Source organism: Zalophus californianus, chromosome 16 (assembly GCF_009762305.2).
Source record: "Zalophus californianus isolate mZalCal1 chromosome 16, mZalCal1.pri.v2, whole genome shotgun sequence".
NCBI classification, from domain to species: Eukaryota; Metazoa; Chordata; class Mammalia; order Carnivora; family Otariidae; genus Zalophus; species Zalophus californianus.
Window position 1 is genome coordinate 61,773,374 of NC_045610.1, and position 7,591 is coordinate 61,780,964.

Below are 7,591 nucleotides of genomic sequence, written 5' to 3' on the forward strand. Positions count from 1 at the left end.
TATGTATCATGTTCGGGCTTCGCTGAGCTTCTTCTCTTTACAGATGGCCAAGTATTTCTTCAAACATTCTCTCTGCCCTGTTCTCACCGCGCCAAGCGCACCTCCCTCCTGACTGCTTCTTTCTTGGCGCCAAGCGCCCTGTGCTTTGCTCCAAATCAAGTCTGCCACTTGGGGGGGGGGGGCGCCTGTTCCTACGCCCCGACGGGAGCACTGCTGGGGACAGGGAGGGGACAGGTCACTCTGAGTGACCGTCCAGCCTCACAAATGGGGCACCAGGCAGCCTCCTGCAGGGTCTGGCAGCTCTGCAAGCACACTGGGGGTGGGGGCCCCCCGGCGCTCAGCCTCTCCCGGGGGCATGTTCTGGGATGTTGTGGGCTGCCCCGCCCGGAGCGGAGTGGGGCCGGGGACGCGTCGGGACTTGGTAAGATTTGTCGGCACAAACGCCCCTCCCTGCGCCCTCGAGCGGATTCAGAGACTGTGGTGACTTGCTCCAGGCTCTGCCCGGGTTACGGCGAGTTCGCGGGGGCGCGAGTTCGCGGAAGTGCCCGCCGCCATCCGCAAGCGTGGACCTGCCACCGTCGCGGGCCTGGGCTCTGGTGGCGTCCCCCGGGTCTGGGCGCGTCCTTGCGCTCCCCCGCCCCGCCCAGCCCTGGAGCCCGGCGCTCGCGCCGCGGGCTCCCGCCCGGTTCCCGCCCCCGCCGACTGAGCGGGGGCCGGGGCTCCAGCCCATCGTGGAAGGGGCCCGGGCTCCCTGGCCCCTCCGGCTGTGTGTCCCGCGGATACAGCCTCAAAGTCAGGGTGGTGAGCTGTCCTGTGCGCGGGACGCAGCCCGCGGAGGGCGCCCCCGCTCGTTCCTGTGCGCCAGGCTCATCCATGCGCACTGCGCTCAGATTCACTTCTTTCTCTTGTCTCCAGTTTTAATTTTGTCCCCAACTGTGTAGATTTAAGTTTACTCTTTGAACACACAAGGTCCTGAGTAGTTCCCAAAGTCAAAACTCCTGCAAGGTTTGTTCAGAGAAATGTCCCTCTTGCCACAACTCCCTCCACCCCGGTCTCCTTGCTTCTTTCTGTGGAAACAAGCATCGATGCACACGTGTTTGCCGTGTGACCCCTCTAGCGCGCACACACGCGCGCACACACTGCCTTTCCCCCACTTCGCACCCTGCCCTGGAGCTCCGGGCGGACTTCCCCCCGAGAAAGGGGCCCGGGAGCTGCTCAGGCGGCCCACACCTCTCCTGCCCTTTACCTGCCCGCTGATACTTCGCAGTGTCACAGAGTGCAAGTGAGTAGGCTTGTGCCCGTGTGGCCGCAGGTCGCTGTACCCCCGGGATAAATTCCAAGACAGGGGCGTGCAAAGGTGATTCCCTCCAGGGGGCTCATGCCCTTGCCTGAGCTCCCAGCAGCGCCTGGAGCCCGTGTCCCCACAGCCCGTGCCCGAGGGGTCCGGACTGAGAGCTCAGTGTGACTGTGGTCTGCCTTCCTCTTACAAGGGGAGAAGTCAGGTGTCTTACCCACCATATGTTGGGGTCTCACTGACTTTTGGTTTATATACACCTTTCTAACAGCTTTATGGAGGCACAATGAGCAATGACACATTTATATGCCAGTGAAACTATCACAACCATAAAAAGAAAATATTTATGACCCCCCCCAATGTTGCCTCCTGTCCCCCGCCAGCCCCCTGTCCCTAGAAAGCACTGATCTATTTTCTGTCCCTAGAGATTACCTTGCCTTTCTAGGATTTTACAGAGGTGGACTCATGCAGCGGGGGACTCCTTTTGGTCTGGGGTTTCCGCTCAGCGTAAGCATCTCGCGACCATCCACGCCGCCGTGCGCATCCATCGCCTGTTGCTCATTGCTGCTGAGTGGCTTCCACAGCCCAGACGAACCACAATCCGCCCGTCTGTTCACTTGGGATGGATGTCTCCATGTTTGCAGCTTTGGGCTACAAAAAAGTCTTGTGGACAAGTCTTCATGTGGACACAGACTGTTTCTCTTGGGTAAATACCTAGGAATGGAATGGCCGGGTCACACAGTAGGTGCACATTTCACTTTTTAAGAAACTGCCAAAATATTTTCCAGCATGGTGCACCATTTCTCGTTTCTGCTAGCGACACAGGAAAGTTCCAGTTGCTCCACATTCTCCAACACGTAATATTCTTTTTTAAAAAAAGATTTTATTTTTTAAAAGATCTTATTTATTCATTTAAGAGAGTGTGAGTGAGAGAGAGCATAAGCTGGGGGAGCTGCAGAGGGAAAGGGAGAAGCAGACCCCACTGAGCAAGGAGCCCGATGCAGGATTCGATCCCAGTACCTGGGATCATGACCTGAGGCGAAGGCAGATGCTTCACCGACTGAGCCACCCAGGCGCCCCCCTAATTGTGTTCTTAATTTTCATTTCCTTATGAAATGTTATGTCTGTTCCTAATGTCTTTCACATCTTTTGCCCATTTAAAATTTTTATTTTATTTTATTTTATTAAGATTTTATTTATTTATTTGAGAGAGAGAGACACAGCGAGAGAGGGAACACAGGCAGGGGGAGTGGGAGAGGGAGAAGCAGGCTTCCCGCTGAGCAGAGAGCCCGATGCGGGGCTCGATCCCAGGACCCCGGGATCACGACCTGAGCCAAAGGCAGACGCTTAACGACTGAGCCACCCAGGTGCCCCTAAACAAATGTTTGTTTATTTATTTATTTATATTTAATTTTTTTAAAAGATTTTATTTTTATTTGAGAGAGAGAGAGAATGAGAGATAGAAAGCATGAGAGGGAAGAGGGTCAGAGGGAGAAGCAGGCTCCCCGCCGAGCGGAAGCCCGATGCGGGGCTCGATCCCGGGACTCCAGGATCATGACCTGAGCCGAAGGCAGTCGCTTAACCAACTGAGCCACCCAGGCGCCCCTAAACAAATTTTTAAAAAGGTTTCATTTTTAAGTCATCTCTACACCCAGCATGGGGCTTGAACTTACATCCCCGACATCAAGAGTCACATGCTCTTCCAACTGAGCCAACTGGCACCCTCTTTTGCCCATTTTTAAAAATTAAATTGTTTTTGTTGAATTTTGAGAGTTCTTTACATATTCTGGACACAAATCCTTGGTCAGAAACTTTCCAGGGGTCTGTGACGTATTTTTCATTTTTTGAACAGTGTCTTTCAAAGAGTAGAAATGGGGGCGCCTGGGTGGTCAGTCGGTTGAGTAACCGACTCTTGATCTTGGCTCAGGTCTTGATCTCAGGGTTGTGAGTTCAAGCCCTGTGTTGGGCTCCGTGCTGGGCGTGGAGAATGCTTAAAAGAAAAAAAAAGAGTAGAAATGGTCAAGCTTTGATAAAATCGATTTTTTTAAGATTTTATTTATTTATTTGAGAGAGAGAATGAGATAGAGAGAGCATGAGAGGGGTAGGGTCAGAGGGAGAAGCAGACTCCCCGCCGAGCAGGGAGCCCGATGTGGGACTCGATCCCGGGACTCCAGGATCATGACCTGAGCCGAAGGCAGTCGCTTAACCATCTGAGCCACCCAGGCGCCCTGATAAAATCTAATTTAACAATTTATTCTCTTATCAATCATGTTTTTGGTGTCCTAGTTAAGAAATCTTTGCTGAACCTGAGTTCACAAACATTTTATCCTATATTTATTTCAAAAAGTTTTATAGTTTTAAAGATTTTATTTTAGTTATTTGAGAGAGAGAAAATGAGAGAGAGAGCATGAGAGGGGGGAGGGTCAGAGGGAGAAGCAGACTCCCCGCCGAGTAGGGAGCCTGATGCGGGACTTGATCCCAAGATTCCAGGATCATGACCTGAGCCGAAGGCAGTCACTTAACTGACTGAGCCACCCAGGTGCCCCAAAAAGTTTTATAGTTTTAAAAGTTACGTTAAAGTCTATGATCCATTTTGAGTTAATTTTTGTATGTGTTGTGCTATGGATCTAAGGTCTCTTTTCTTTCTTTTTTTTGCATGTGGATATCCAATTATTCCAGAACCATTTATTGAAAATTAGCTGTCCATTCATGTGAGTCTATTTCTTGGCTCATTATCTTGTTCCATTGATCTACTTGTGTATCTTGATGTTAATAAACACACTGTCTTAATTATTGCAGCTTTGTTTGTTTGTTTGTTTGTTTTTTAAAGATTTTATTTATTTATTTGACACAGAGAGAGGAAGAGCAGGAACACAAGCAGAGGGAGAGGGAGAGGGAGAAGCAGGCTCCCCGCGGAGCAGGGAGCCCGATGCGGGGCTCGATCCCCGGACCCTGGGATCATGACCTGAGCCGAAGGCAGACGCTTAACGACTGAGCCACCCAGGCGCCCTAATTATTGCAGCTTTGTAATAAATCTTGGATTCAGGCAACGTAACTTTTCCAGCTTTACTGCTCTGTATCGAATTGCATTGGCACCGATTTCAGAGTCGGCTTGTTGATTCCTACAGAAAGCCCGTTGGGATTTTGATCGAGACGGTATAAAATGTATGGGTCAGGGAGCACCCGGCCTGCTCCGTCAGTAGCACGTGGGACTCTTGGTCTCTGGGTCATGAGTTCGAGCCCCACATAGGTTATAGAGATTGCTTAAAGTTAAAATCTTAATGTTAACGTGTAAATTCTCCCCAAAATTACCTATAGATTTTTTTTTTTTGAGTTTTCTAACCCACGAGCACAGCACATCTCCCTCCTCGCTCCTTTCATCCCATTCAGCAAAGGATGGTCTCAGCAGGGCCTTGCACACCTTTCATCACACTCATCCCTAACTCTCTCTTCTTTAAGGGGCACTGCTCTGACTGGTGTTGACTTGTGAACATCAGTGTCTGCCATTCATTCCTTGTGCGTGATTCTGTGACTGGGCTCAGCACACCGACCTCTCCTGCAGTCTTCCCACACTCACGGCTTACATCTAGCAGGTTTCTGTGGGTTCTGTCAGCTTCTCAGCAAGGGCTGACCATGTTGCCTGCGACCAGGGGCGGTTGGATTTCTTCTTTCTCCTCTGTACCCGCCTTTACCTCCGTTCTGTGACTTGCTGGCTAGAACTTCCAACGCGGTGCTGACTGGACGTGGCGGGACTGTGAGTCTCTGCCTCGTCCCTGATCACAGCTGGGGCATTCGCCCTTCTGCCATTAGGGGCGACGGCAGTGGCATTTTGCAGGGACGTCTTTACCGGGTGGAGGAGGTCTCCCATCTCTAGATGGCTGAGAGCTGGCCCCACAAATGGGTGTTGGGTTTTGTGCATCTGTGTTCAGCAGAAGCTGTTTTCTGCATCCAATGATGATCCGCTCTAGCCATTAATCTGGTGAATTACCGAGACTGATTTTTCAAGGTCGAACCAGCCTTGCATTCCTAGCCCCAAATGGGGCTCCATTTGGTCATGACGTGTTACCCTTCAAAATATGATTGTGCAGGCTAAAATTCTGCGTTGATTTTTTGCATGCATGACCATGATGGATACTGGTAGCTTTCCTGTAATGTCGGGTTTAGGTATCAAAGGAATGCTGGCTAATAGAAGAGCTGTATGTTACTCCCTTGCTGTGGAGTGAATTGTGTCCCCCGACATTCATGTGGGAGCCCTAACCCCCAAAGTGACTATATCTGCAGATGGGGCCGAAAAGGAGGTGTTAAAGGCGAAATGAGGTCCTAAGGGCGGGCCTCTCATCTGTTAGGGCTGGCGTCCTTACAAGAAGAGGAAGAGACACCAGGACTCGTGTGGTCGCTCTCTGCCATGTGAGGACAACAAAAAGGCAGCAGCCTGTGAGCCAGGAGGATAGCTCTCCCCAGGAACTGAATTGGCAGGAACCTCGATCGTGGATTTCCCAGCTGTGAGAAAATAAATTTCAGTCTACAGTGTCGTGTTTTGACAGCATGAGCAGACAAACACGTCCCCAGATATTTCATGCAAACTGAATGCTTTTCAACTGAGACTGGTTTCCCTGCCAGAATTCTGGGAGAGTTTGGATAGAATGGGCAACATTTTTCTCTTAAGTATCCAGCAGAATTTGCCATTCAGGTCTGAAGTTTCCTTTGTGGAAAGGTTTTAACTACAAACTCGTTTTCTTCCATACGTGCAGGGTCACTCGGGCTGCGATTTCTTCTTGACTTTGTGTCTGGTGTGGAATTTTGTCATTTTACCTAGGTTGTCCAATTGTGTGGCATAGAATTGTTCATAATATTCCCTTATTAGTCTTTTAATACGTGTAGAATCTCAGGGACATCACCTCTATGGTTCCTGATATTGGTACTCTGTGTCTTTCTCTTCCAGTTCGATCTGCTTGAAGGTTTACGTATTACTGGTCTTCTCAAAGAACTCGCTTCTGGTTTCATTAATTTTCTGTTGTTCTTCTGTATTTTACTCCGTTGATTTTCACTCTGGTGTGTACTATTTCCATTATTCTGCTTAGCTGGGTCCAGTTTGCCCTTATTTTGTTTTAGTTTCTGAATGTTAATTTGAGCGGTTCCTTCATTCCTGCCACAGGTCTTCAGGCCCACACCTGTCCGCTAAGAGGTGCGGTGCTGCGCTAATTCAGCTTGAGATACCAATTTCTCTTTCCAGTTTTTCTTTAACCCAAGGATTCTTTAGAACTGTTATCTGATTTCCACGCATGTGAGGATATTCTAGAGACCTTTTTTGTTATTGATTCTAATTTTATTCAATTGTGGAGAAAATATTTTCTAGAAGTTGAATTTCTTTTTAACTTAATGACACTGGCTTTATGACCCAGAATGTGTGCTGCCTTGGTAAATGTACAATGTGAATTTGGAAAGAATGTGTTATGCTGCTGTCGGGTGGAGTGTTCTAAGTCAATGCGGGCAGACGGGCTGGTTGTTATGGTCCGTCTGGTGCACCCTCCTGATCCGGACTCTGGGTTCCACCAGTTTAGGAGAGAGGGCTTTTGAAATCTCCAGCTTCCATTGCAGATTTGTCAGTTTCTCTCTTCAGATCTATAACCTTTGTTTCCTGTGATTTGGAACCATCACGGGGCATGAAAGTTCAGGATTGTTACATCCTTTCAACCAGTTGACTCTTAATATGAAGTAACCCTTTCTATCCCGGGTGTAGTTTTTGCTCTGAGATCTTTTTCACTGTTGGCACCTGTTCAGCCCCATGCAGCATGTGCCAGAATGACAGCCCTTTCCACTGCTGAATATTCCAGACAGGAACGGACCGCATCTGTACATCCATCCATTGGTGGACACCTCCTGGTCATTATGAGCAGTGCCGTGTGTGAGCCCCGGTGTGTGATTCTTTGGGGGTATATACCTAGGAGTGGAATTATTGGCTCATGGTAATTCTATGCTGAACTTTCTAAGGAATATGGAGGCACCCCTGGTCTGTTTCTGTGTTCAGCACATCCTTTTAGAAGGCTAGAGGTGGGCCTGATCTCCCTGGCCCCTGGATCCCTGGCTGCAGGGTCCAGGTTTCCCTGCTCATTCCCACCAGCTGGCTCAGAACTCACACCCCCCTGCACCACTGGTGTCCACCTCACCCCTTGGCTCTCAGGGTTCAGATGCTCAGGGAGCCTCCCTGCCCCTCTGACTTGCTCTGATCCACCTTTGCCTAAACCAGTGTGATGGTCAGTCTCTTGTTCAGCTCGGCTAGTTACGCAAACAGTAGCG